This window comes from Monodelphis domestica, chromosome 1 (assembly GCF_027887165.1).
Source record: "Monodelphis domestica isolate mMonDom1 chromosome 1, mMonDom1.pri, whole genome shotgun sequence".
NCBI lineage: Eukaryota > Metazoa > Chordata > Mammalia > Didelphimorphia > Didelphidae > Monodelphis > Monodelphis domestica.
In genome coordinates this window covers 332,800,188-332,813,243 of record NC_077227.1, presented here as the reverse complement: position 1 = coordinate 332,813,243, position 13,056 = coordinate 332,800,188, and positions in this window count along the sequence as shown.

Here is a 13,056-nt window from a genome sequence, read left to right as displayed (position 1 = left end):
CAGTCTCCATGGAACTTCTCCACTTTATTATTCCTTTGAGCACAATAGTATTCCATCACCAACATATACCACAGTTTGTTTAGCCATTCCCCAATTGATGGGCATCCCCTCGTTTTCCAGTTTTGGGCCACCACAAAGAGCGCAGCTATGAATATTTTTGTACAAGTCTTTGTGTCCATTATCTCTTTGGGATACAGACCCAGCAGTGCTATGGCTGGGTCAAAGGGTAGATATTCTTTTGTCGCCCTTTGGGCATAGTTCCAAATTGCCCTCCAGAATGGTTGGATCAGTTCACAGCTCCACCAGCAATGAATTAATGTCCCTACTTTGCCACATCCCCTCCAGCATTCATTACTTTCCTTTGCTGTTATGTTAGCCAATCTGCTAGGTGTGAGGTGATACCTCAGAGTTGTTTTGATTTGCATCTCTCTGATTATAAGAGATGTAGAACACTTCTTCATGTGCTTGTTAATAGTTTTGATTTCTTTATCTGAGAACTGCCTATCCATTTCCCTTGCCCATTTATCAATTGGAGAATGGCTTGATTTTTTGTACAATTGATTTAGCTCATTATAAATATGAGTAATTAAACCTTTGTCAGAGGTTTCTATGAAGATTTTTTCCCAATTTGTTGTTTCCCTTCTGATTTTAGTTATATTGGTTTTGTTTGTACAAAAGCTTTTTAGTTTGATGTAGTCAAAATTATTTATTTTACATTTTGTGATTCTTTCTATATCTTGCTTGGTTTTAAAGCCTTTCCCCTCCCAAAGGTCTGACATGTATACTATTCTGTGTTTACCCAATTTACTTATGGTTTCCTTCTTTATGTTTAAGTCACTCACCCATTTTGAATTTATCTTGGTGTAGGGTGTGAGGTGTTGATCTATTCCTAGTCTCTCCCACACTGTCTTCCAATTTTCCCAGCAGTTTTTATTGAATAGTGGATTTTTGTCCCAAAAGCTGGGATCTTTGGGTTTATCGTATACTGTCTTGCTGAGGTCGTTTTCCCCCAGTCTATTCCACTGATCTTCCTTTCTGTTTCTTAGCCAGTACCAAATTGTTTTGATGACTGCTGCTTTGTAATATAGTTTGAGGTCTGGGACTGCAAGGCCCCCATCATATGTGTTTTTTTTCATTATTTCCCTGGATATCCTTGATCTTTTGTTCTTCCAAATGAACTTTGTTATGGTTTTTTCTAAATCAGTGAAGAAGTATTTTGGTAGTTCAATGGGTATGGCACTAAATAGATAAATAAGTTTGGGTAGGATGGTCATTTTTATTATATTGGCTCGTCCTATCCATGAGCAGTTAATGTTTTTCCAATTGTTCAAGTCTAGTTTTAGTTGTGTGGCGAGTGTTTTGTAGTTGTGTTCATATAGTTCCTGTGTTTGTCTTGGGAGATAGATTCCTAGGTATTTTATTTTGTCTAAGGTGATTTTGAATGGGATTTCTCTTTCTAGTTCTTGCTGCTGAGCTGTGTTGGAGATATATAGAAAAGCTGATGATTTATGTGGGTTTATTTTGTATCCTGCAACTTTGCTAAAGTTGTTGATTATTTCAATTAGCTTTTTGGTTGAATCTCTAGGATTCTTTAAGTAGACCATCATGTCATCCGCAAAGAGTGATAACTTGGTCTCCTCCTTGCCTATTCTGATGCCTTCAATTTCTTTATCTTCTCTAATTGCTACTGCTAGTGTTTCTAGTACAATGTCAAATAGTAGAGGTGATAATGGGCATCCTTGTTTCACTCCTGATCTTATTGGGAATGCATCTAGTTTATCCCCATTGCAGATGATATTAGCTGTTGGTTTTAGATATATACTGTTTATTATTTTTAGGAATGACCCTTCTATTCCTATGCTTTCTAGTGTTTTTAATAGGAATGGGTGTTGTATTTTATCAAAGGCTTTTTCTGCATCTATTGAGATAATCATGTGGTTCTTGCTAGTTTGCTTGTTGATGTGGTCAATTATGTGGATGGTTTTCCTAATGTTGAACCAGCCCTGCATCCCTGGTATGAATCCTACTTGATCATGGTGAATGATCCTCCTGATCACTTGCTGGAGTCTTTTTGCTAGTATCCTATTTAAAATTTTTGCATCTATATTCATTAGGGAGATTGGTCTATAGTTTTCTTTCTCTGTTTTTGACCTGCCTGGTTTTGGAATCAGTACCATGTTTGTGTCATAAAAGGAGTTTGGTAGAACTCCCTCTTTGCTTATTATGTCAAATAGTTTGTATAGTATTGGGGTTAACTGTTCTCTGAATGTTTGATAGAATTCACAGGTGAATCCATCAGGCCCTGGGGATTTTTTCTTAGGAAGTTCTTTGATGGCTTGATGGATTTCAATTTCTGATATGGGATTATTTAAGAATTCTATTTCCTCTTCTGTTAGTCTAGGCAGTTTGTATTTTTGTATATATTCATCCATTTCTCCTAAATTGGTGTATTTATTGCCATATAATTGGGCAAAGTAATTTCTAATGATTGCCTTAATTTCCTCCTCATTGGAGGTGCTGTCCCCCTTTTCATCTTTAATGCTGTGAATTTGCTTTTCTTCCTTCCTTTTTTTAATTAGATTGACCAGTACTTTGTCTATTTTGTTTGTTTTTTCAAAGTACCAGCTTCTTGTCTTATTTATTAAATCAATAGTTCTATCACTTTCGATTTTATTAATTTCTCCCTTAATTTTTAGGATTTCTAATTTGGTTTTCTGCTGGGGGTTTTTAATTTGATCGCTTTCGAGTTTTTTCAATTGCATTTCCAATTGATTGATCTCTGCTCTCCCTTGTTTGTTAATATGAGCTTTCAGGGATATGAATTTGCCTCTGATTACCGCTTTGGCTGCATCCCAAAAGGTTTGAAAGGATGTTTCGCCATTGTCATTTTCCTTGATGAAATTATTAATTGTTTCTATGATTTCTTCTTTAGCTAAACGGTTTTGGAGTATCATATTGTTTAATTTCCAATTGGTTTTAGATTTGGTTTTCCATGTACCATTACTAATCATTATTTTTATTGCCTTGTGATCTGAGAAGGCTGCATTCATTATTTCTGCTTTTTTGCATTTGTGTGCTATGTTTCTGTGACCTAATGTATGGTCAATTTTTGTGAATGTGCCATGTGGTGCTGAGAAGAAGGTGTATTCCTTTTTATCCCTATTTATTTTTCTCCATATGTCTATTAATTCTAATTTTTCTAAGATTTCATTCACTTCTTTTACCTCTTTCTTATTTATTTTTTGATTTGATTTATCTAAATTTGATAATGGTTGGTTTAAGTCTCCCACTAGTATGGTTTTATTGTCTATTTCTTCCTTCAATTCTCCTAGTTTCTCCATTAGAAATTTGGGTGCTATATTATTTGGTGCATACATGTTGATTAATGATATTTCCTCATTGTCTAGAGTCCCTTTTAACAAAATATAATTACCTTCCCTATCCCTTTTGATCAGGTCTATTTTTGCATTGGCTTTATCAGATATCATGATTACCACTCCTGCCTTCTTTCTATCAGTTGAGGCCCAGAAGGTCTTACTCCATCCTTTAATTCTGACCTTGTGGGTGTCAACCCGCCTCATGTGTGTTTCTTGAAGACAACATATGGTAGGGTTTTGGATTCTAATCCATTCAGCTATTCGTCTACGTTTTATGGGTGAGTTCATCCCATTCACGTTCAAAGTTATGATTGTCATTTGTGGACTCCCTGGCATTTTGATTGCCTTCCCTAATTCTAACCTTTTCTTCTTCGGCTCTACCTTTTAGTCCAGTGATTTACTTTGAATCAGTCCCCCTTGTCCCCTCCCTTGATGTTTCCCTTTTTAGTCCCTCCCTTTTTGTTCCCTCCCCCTCCCCCCTCTCTTTCCCTCCCTTTTTGTTCTCCCTCTCCCCCTCCCCACCTTGGTTTTCCCTTCTCCTTACCCTTGTTGGGTAAGATAGAATTCAAGATCCCAATGGATCTGGATGTTTTTCCCTCTCAGAGTTGATTTCCCTGAGATTGAGGTTTAAGTAAACCCCCCCCCCCCTCTCTTCCTCTCCTTCTTATAGGAGTTTTCTTCCCCTCCCCTTCCCCTGTGAATCTTTGTGTGAGAACCATTATTCTATTTGGTCTTTCTTTACCCCCTATTTATACATTACATTTTCCCCACATATTAGTATACATAGGTTGATATAAATGTAGTCCTTATAGAAGAGAGTTTGAGTAAAAGAAGATAACATTTTTCCCCTTTCCTTAATATTTACCTTTTCAGGTATTCCTTGCTCTTTGATTTTCGGTATCAAACTTTCCACAGAGCTCTGGTCTTTTCTTTGCAAAAAGTTGGAAGTCTTCTATTTTGTTGAATGCCCATACTTTCCCTTGGAAGTATATAGTCAGTTTTGCTGGGTAGCTGATTCTTGGTTGGAGACCCAGCTCTCTTGCCTTTCTGAAGATCATGTTCCATGCCTTACGATCATTCAGAGTAGAAATTGCAAGGTCTTGTGTGACCCTGATTGGCATTCCTTTATATCTAAATTGTCTTTTTCTGGCTTCCTGTAGGATTTTTTCTTTTGTTTGATAGCTTTGGAATTTGGCAATTACATTCCTGGGAGTTGTCTTTTGGGGGTTTAGTGTAGAAGGTGTTCTGTGAGCTCTGTCAGTGGATGTATTGCCCCCTTGTTCTAGAATCTCTGGGCAATTTTCTTTGATTATATCTTGTATCACCATGTCCAGTTTGGTGTTTATTTCTGGCTTTTCTGGGAGTCCAATTATTCTTAAATTTTCTCTTCTCCCCCTGTTTTCCAGATCTATCACCTTGTCGGTGAGATATTTTATGTTCTCTTCTAATTTCTTGGTGTTTTGGCTTTGCTTTATTAGTTCTTGCTTTAAAGCCTGGTTTTCTTTTACAGTTTGGTCAAACTGGTTTTGTAGATGCGTGAATTTCTTTTGCATCATTTCCCACTTTTCCTCCCAGAGGGCTTCCATCTTTTTGGTCCTTTCTGATTCAAATTCTTCATGGGTTTGTGGAGAGTTTCTATTTCCTTTGGAAGATTTTGGAGAATTTTCTTGTATATCTTCTTCTATCTGCTCTGTATTTTGTATTTTGGCTCCATAGAATGTGTCCAGAGTCGCCCCTTTCTTCTTATTTTTCTTGGTATTTTGGGGCTTCTGTGCTTCTGTGGAGTTTGTCATCTCTGAACGTGGAGGATTGGCTTTTCTTGTCTTTGTCTGGTGATCAGAGGCTTTAGTCCTGGGCAGATGTTGGTTCTATGAGCGTTCCCTGGGTTAAACTGAATATGCCTCACTGGAACTGGAATGGAAGGGTCAGACCACGAGGCCACACTCTCCCCCTGGCTCGATTTCCGGAAGTTGCCTTCAGAATCCCTGGCCGTGAGGCTGTTTCGTCGGCCTGCGGGGGGATGGGCTGCCACTTCCCCAAGCTCCGAGAGCACAGACTTTCACTGAGACTTGGATAGCAGGATCCAGCCCGTGAGGCTGTCTTGCCCGCCCTGAGGGTTGCTGTTGTTTTGACCAGCTCTCTGCAGCGGAGGCCCCAGGCAGTAACTTTCACCCGGACCGAGCGGCTCTTTGACCGACTGGCTCTTTGCAGCGGAAGCCCCAGGCAGTAACTTTCACCCGGACTGGGACTTGGGTAGAAGACCCTGAGGGTTGTTGTTCCTCAGACCCTGCTCTCTGAGCCCGGCGCGGCTGCCGCTTCCGGGAGCCTTGGACTCTGCGCTCCTACCCCTGAGGTCCGAGGGATCTCGGGTTCTGGCTTTTAAGGGGAGCCGTACCTTTTGAACCGGGTCCAGGTCCAGGAGGAGGGTTCCCAGGGTCTGTGCTGTTGATCGTTTTGAATTTCGGCGCCTTAGGAGCTTCTAGTTTGAGATCGGTCGGGAAGGGTTTTCTGGAGATCTGAACTTCAGCTTTCTCTAAGCCGCCATCTTAACCGGAAGTTCCTGAGCTCTTATTTTTAAGGGCAAAATCTCCTATGTCACCTCCCCTAAGTTCTTCCATCTACCAATCACTGTAGATGTTTTCCAAAAGACAGCCCATTTTGAATTCACAGCTGAGTAGATTAATCTCTTTAGTAAGTCAGAAAAAAAAATGCTGCTGTGTCGACTAATTTCATTAAGAGAAAACCTCTGAGTAAGTTTTCACCTTTTAGGTCTAAGTAGTTTATAAGTTGCCCCACCTTTATAGGCACCTAGCATCCCATTGTATCAATTCCAAAAACAGGCATGGCTCAAAGAACTCCTTTCTTTTATAAGTATGGTTTTCAAGTACTTTCATTGTTTAGCAAGGGGTTTTCTGCCCTAAAGCAGTCTTAGGGTGGAATCGAGGACCTCCCATAACAAGGAGTTTTCTCCCCTAAAGCAGTCTTCAGTAGGGGTAGAGTAGGGATACTCCCATAGCAAGGAGTTTTTACATTCAAGTAGAGTTCTCACTATCTGGTAGGGAATTATTTCAAGTAGGGAATTGGAGGATTCTTCAATGTGGAGTAAAATTTTTAACATTCATAAGTCTGTGAAATTTTAAGGTTTACAACTGGAATGACCTCCAGGAATTGATGCAGAGTGAAAGGAGTGGAACCAGGAAAAAAATTGTACACAGAGACTGGTACGCTGTGGTACAATCAAATGTAATGAATGCCTCCATTAGTGATAACGTGTTGATCCTGAACAACCGGGAAGGATATAGGAGAAAAAACACTATTCACATTCAGAGGATGCTGGGAGCCATCAGACCATGACACCTTGACAGAGTCACCTGTGGTAGCTAGGTAGACCACAGAGTGGTCCTTGGCGAGATGTGACTGCCCACCCAGTCCCCCTTTACATCACCTCTTTCATCAATACCCCTTACCTATGAATTGACATGATTATTATTTTCCCTAATCTCAAAAGAAATAATGCAAGAGCAAAACATATGTACCCTAATTCCTAAAACATCACCAAAAGATCAGACCCTTAAACCCAATCCCAAAAAGACTATCATGGGTTAACTTTTACTTAGGTTCATAATTCCCAGCAAAACCGCAGCTACAGGCCAAGCCCAAAACTTTTCCTCTCACAGAAGCCTATTCTCATGAAGTCAACACACAAATCAATCATAAAGGCCCAAGTGATAAGTACAAGTACATCAAGGTTCACTATGCCTCAATGACTCAATTACACAAATCAGTAACTCAGGAACTCCCTAGTAAAGAACCCTGAGAAATGATCAGTCTAAATTTGAATTGTGTTCCCAGTACCCCTCAGCCTCAATGGTATGATTGTTGAATTGTCTTTTAAGAACTTCTGATTAATTATTCCACTTTATTAAAAGCAATAAGTAATTTTCCTTGATTGTTTGTAAGCCCAAAAGTTCTCACAGGGTAATGAAAAAATTAAGCCACCTGTGATGAAATCATTTCTCTTGTGTGCAACCTTTATTCTGTCTTTAATTACAATACAAAAATATAGAATGTTAATCAAGTGATTTGTTAAAACTTAATGTATCACTTTTCCAATTATCTCTCTTTGATCTTGTGTATCTGCATGCCAAGAAAATGGGTATAAAAATAAAGACCAGGCATTAGGATGGTGGAGCAACTGTCAAGATGCAAGCAGTTCCGTAATGATTAAGCTGTCTTCCGTTTGTTATTTATTTTGACTGATCATTCGCCACCAGTCGGTAACCCTGGAGTCATAAGTGAGACTGGACCCTGCCTGTGGCAAGAGAAAAAACTGTGGGAGTAGAAACACAGAAGAAAAACAACTGTTTGATTACATGGGTTGAGGGGATGTGGTTGGGGATGTAGACTCTAAATGAACATCCTAGTGCAAACACCAACAATATGGAAATAGGTTTTGATCAAGGACACATGTAATACCCAGTGAAATTATGTGTCAGCTATGGGAATGGTGGGGTTAGGGGAGGGAGGGAAAAAATATGATTCTTGTAACCAAGAAATGATGTTATAAATTCACTAAATAAATTAATTTAAATTAAAAAAGAAATGCTGTCAGATTCTCAAAAATACATTTGAGTGTCAAAGTCATATCCCCATTACCTAATAAATGTGCTAGATATGAGAGCTAGCCTCTAATTCAGCTTCCAAATTATTTAGCGATCAATTTAAACTAAATGTGCGAACAATGTGAAGTTCTATAATCAAGTGAATTCTAATCAGGGCTAAGAATTGAGACAAGCTATTTTGTTTAAAATAAGATATTAATGCAACTGTTGAATAATACATTGAGGAAGCTAACCAAAGAGTTGGATATCTTCAAGAGGGAATTTTGGAAAGACAATAGCTCTTAAAACTTTTCTCCCCAACAATTTTAATTTATTTCATTAAATATTTATCAATTACAAGTGAAAAATATTTTAACATTTGCTTTAAAAATATTTGAGTTTCTCATTCTCTTTTTCCCTCCATCCTCCCCTCTCCTTGAGAAGGCACCTAATTTGATATAGATTATACATGCAAGGCCTTAAAACACATTTCCATATTAGTCATGTTGCAAAAGAAAACACAGACCAAAAAAGTAAAACCACCAACAAAAAAATAAAGTTTAAAAAGTATGCTTTGATCTATAGTCAGGCTTCATTAGTTCCTTCTTTAGTTGTAGATAGCATTTGTTATCACACTCCTTTGAAATTTTCTTAGTTCATTTCTAAAAATAGCTGTCATTCACAGTAGATCATCTTAAAATATTACTGGTACTCTACACAATATTCTTTTATTTCTGCTCTCTTCACTTTGTATCAGTTAAGTCTTCCTTGTTTTTTTTTTAATCATCCTGCTTATCACTTCTTGTTTCTAATTTAAAATTTGTATTATTTATTAATGTTTAAATTTTGAGTTCCAAATTCCCTCTCTCAACTCTTCCCTTGTCCACTGAAAAAATGAGCAATATGATATTAATTATTCATGTTATATATCATGCAAAACACATTTCCATATTATACATATTTTAAACTCTTACCTTCTACTTTAGAATCAATACTGTGTATTGGTTCTAAGGCAGAAGAGTGGTAAGGGCTAGGCAATAGTTAAGTGACTTGTCTAGGGTCACACAGCTAAGAAGTGCCTGAAATCAGATCTGAACCCAGGATCTCTTGTCTCTAGGCCTGGCTCTCAATCCACTGAGCTGCCCCACTGTACCCCCTTATTATCCATTTTTAAATGAAGAAAAAATGTAACATTTGCTTTAAAAATATTTGTTTCACATTCTCTTTTTCCCTCCACCCTTCCCTCACCTTGAAAAGGTGCCTAATTTGATATAGATTATACATGTGAGGTCTTGCAAAACATATTTCTATATTAGCCATGTTGCCAAAGAAAAGACAGACCAAAAAAGTGAAACAACCAACAACAAAAATAAAGTTTAAAAAGTGAGAAAATTGACTTCAATCTGTACTCAGACTTTATCCATTTTCTTTCTGAAGGCGGATAGCATTTTTTTCATGATAAATCTTTTGCAATTGTCTTGGATATTTGTACTAATAAGAGTAGCCAACTCCCACTAGGTCCTTATAGCTCAACTGCTTCTTGCCAGTGTCTAGGGGTAGTTCTAAGGCATTCAAGAGGTGGGAGAATGTTTTTCTAATGCTTGATCTCATAAGTCCCCACAGCAGTACTTTCCACAATAATTATCAGTCAGCCAAACTTAATTAGCTTTTAGAAAGAGGTATTTTACAATGGCAATAAAGTTGGTACAGTTGGAACAAACATTCTTCCCACAGGTCTATGACACACTCTCCCAAAAGAGGCCAAGGGAAAGTACATTCAAAGTACATGTGGCAAAGACAAGATGGAAGGAAACTTAATAACATTAAGAAGTCATTTAGCTGGAATCCTTAAGCCGTGCTCCTTAGGGATGGTGGAGTTTTTCTTCTTTGCTACTTGCAAAGCCTGGAATTGGCTTTTCCTCATCTGTTTAGTCCTTTTCCTGATACAGATGCTATTTCCAAGGCAAAAGAATGCTTTCCCAGAAGATTTGCCTCTCACTTACATTTTTGTAAGTTCTGACCCAGCTCCTGATTTTATGCAAAATTCATCTGGTCCCTCAGTCAATTCAAACAGATATCAAGTCCTACCTAGAGAGATGTCCAGACCTTGTTTATATTGAGTGAACAATCAAGATATATTTTATCTTATATTAGGGCTTATATCACCTTATATCATAATATATCTGGGGTAAATAAGCTTCTCCCTCCAGTTTAGAACTAAAAAAAAAATGACTAGGAGGGTCTTCTGTGGAAGCTGCTTCTGGAGGAGTTGGGGAGCCTGAGGACTGAGGCAGAAAGTAGAATCTAATACCAGTCTCCTCACCTATATTATGTAAGGGTTAAAATTAAAGGAGTGGACTAAATATATAAGAGTGTGGTTACAAAATCAATATATCTCAAGTCAGAATGACTTTTTTATGGTAGTTTGTTTACAAAAGGAGAAAGAGTGAAAGTAAGGAAATGAGAGAGAGTAGATATTTACTCTGGCCCAGCCTGAACCTGGCAAGGCTTCAGAGACCCCAGCAAAGGGGGCCCACAGGTTAATTTAAACAAAGTTTCTAGCCACAATACCTCCTCTATGACGAGGGGCTTCTCCGAAGGCTGGTACCTCCAGAAAAGCCAGGAAAGGGAGACAGCCTTTTTCACTCATCCATGTAGTAGTTCTAAAGGAAAAATCAAAGAGCAGTCTGAGGTCCCCAAGCTGGAGCTTCTTCAAGGTCAAGTTCCAAGGAGAAAGAGCTGGTCACAGGAAGTTCTTGCCACTTTTAAAGACCCTTCCTTTCATCACTTCCTGTGCCTTGCTTCCACTTTATGTGGACCAATTGCAGCTATAGCTTTGCTTAGGAATGCCCAGGGTCAGTCAGTGGATTTTGATTTTTCACCCACTATAGCACACCATGGGTCACATACCTTCCCTTATTTAAGGATAAGTGGGGTGTATATGCTTCCGGTGATTAAATCTAAAAGTGGACAGGGGAGAGTTAATCCCATCTTCACAATTATCAGATACTATTGTGGAAAGGAAACAAGACTGACAGTTTGTGGGGGAAAGGGCAACTGGGAGTGGCAGTTGGGTCTTGTGACTAGCACTTCCTTCCTGCCGGGTTTGACTTCCTTCCTGGTGTTGGAGGAGGGAGGAGCTTGTTCAGCCCAGTCTGGTGTGGTGTGCCTCTTCTTGCTTCAGCCTGAAGATTCAGCCCAATCACTTCTGAAGGTCAGACCTGTTCTTGTTTGCTTTCTGTCTACTGCTAAGATTCTGAATTAAACAAAGCGAGGACTGATATAGAGAAGACAGGAGTGGGAGAAACCCTCTGCCAGCCTCTGGGGCCTAGCCTCAGCTCTCAAGCTGAGAAAAACTCCAATCCCAACTGGTTAATAAACTTTATATTATTTGAATTTGCAGTCAGATAAGTGGACTATCTTTTCTGTGTATATAGGGAGCTGAGCATCAGTTCAGTCATTCAAGACAAACAGTTCTTATCAGACCCCTGCTGCTATCTCTCAGCAGGGGGCATCTCTCTCCATTGCCTCACCAAACAATATTCCCTCTCTCCCCTCAACTCCTCCATATGCCATACAAACCTCCCATTATCCCTCAGTTTTTTATATCCTCCCCATCCTTTCCCAATAAATATTACACTATCATATTTTTAAAATTATAAATGTTTTATTTTTTTCTTTCTGCCAGTCATTGCCATCACAGATATATGATGAGGATTCCAAGGTCCAGTTAGAGCCAAGTCTGGAAGAAGAAGCTATTCTTCCCTAGCCTTGCAAATGTACCTTCCCCACCAGGAGCCTTCAGAAGCCTTGAGCATGATGGGGCCAGTGACTGTGTAGTCTCATTCAAAAAGCTCGCCTGCTTCCTCCCTTCCTGGGCAACATAGGACTCCACAAGGAGACTGGCCCTGGTGGACAGAAGTGCCCTCAGGGCACATCGGGGCCAGGAAGTGGTGATACACCTTTCCAAGCACAGGTATTGCATGTCTCATCATTGTCCTCTAAATGAATCTAGGATTCCTGATCCACTTGCTCTTGTAATGGGGTGAAATTCTGCTGTAATCTCACCATTCTTTTTTTTTCCCCCACATGTGTTGACAACAGAGTCGTCAATAGGCCAGTCTATAATGGGAATAATTACCAAATAAGAACTATCCCACCAACCTCAGAGGGTTAGAATGAACTAGTTTGAGTACAAAATCCCAGAGTAATAACTGATTACTAATATAAATAACTGATTATAATCTATGGTTAAATAGAAAAAACTGAATATAATTTGAAAAATACTGAGGGTTAAATGATACCCCAGCAACCCCCAAAGAGAATAGCATCATGACTATACACAGTGACACAGAAGGCAGAAATAACTTGATGGCAAGCACTATAACAGTGACCAGAAGAAATGAAGGAAGAGAGAAAAATTGAAATCAGAAATGAAATGAAAGCCAGAAGGGAAAAAACAAAAGGAGGATAAATAGCTTTGGAGAATTGAAACCTTATGAAAGTACTGGGCTTTGTAAAAAGTAGAATGGTGGAAAAAAATTAAATGACTTTACAAGACTACAAGAAATATTAGACAAAATAAAAAGCAGAAAAAATAGAAGAAAATGTAAGATATTTCCTATCAAAAACAACTGCCCTGGGAAGTAGGGTAAAGGAAAATTATTTTAAATAATTGAATCTCCTTGAAAAACATGACCAAATAAAAAACTACCACATTGTATTTCAAGAGATTGTAAAAGAAAATTGTCCATATATTCTAGAACCAGGATACAAAGTAAAAATAGATTTTGCTTCCTGAAAGAAATCCAAATACAGCCAGTAAGAGAGCTGTATTTATAATTTTCAATTTCTGTGTAATATTCTACTTTTATTTTTTCTCCCCTAGGCAAAATTTTGGACCTGTCCAGTACCATGCCACAAGTTCTATAGGCTAAGAACCTAAGAACAGGTGATTAATGGGGATATAATAGCTTTCGGCAAAGCCAGGGCTTTTACACAGCATTCCTTCTAATGAAGTCACTTTGTTATTGACCCAAGAGTAAGTTCCCCTCCACAGTCAAATAATAATCACAATA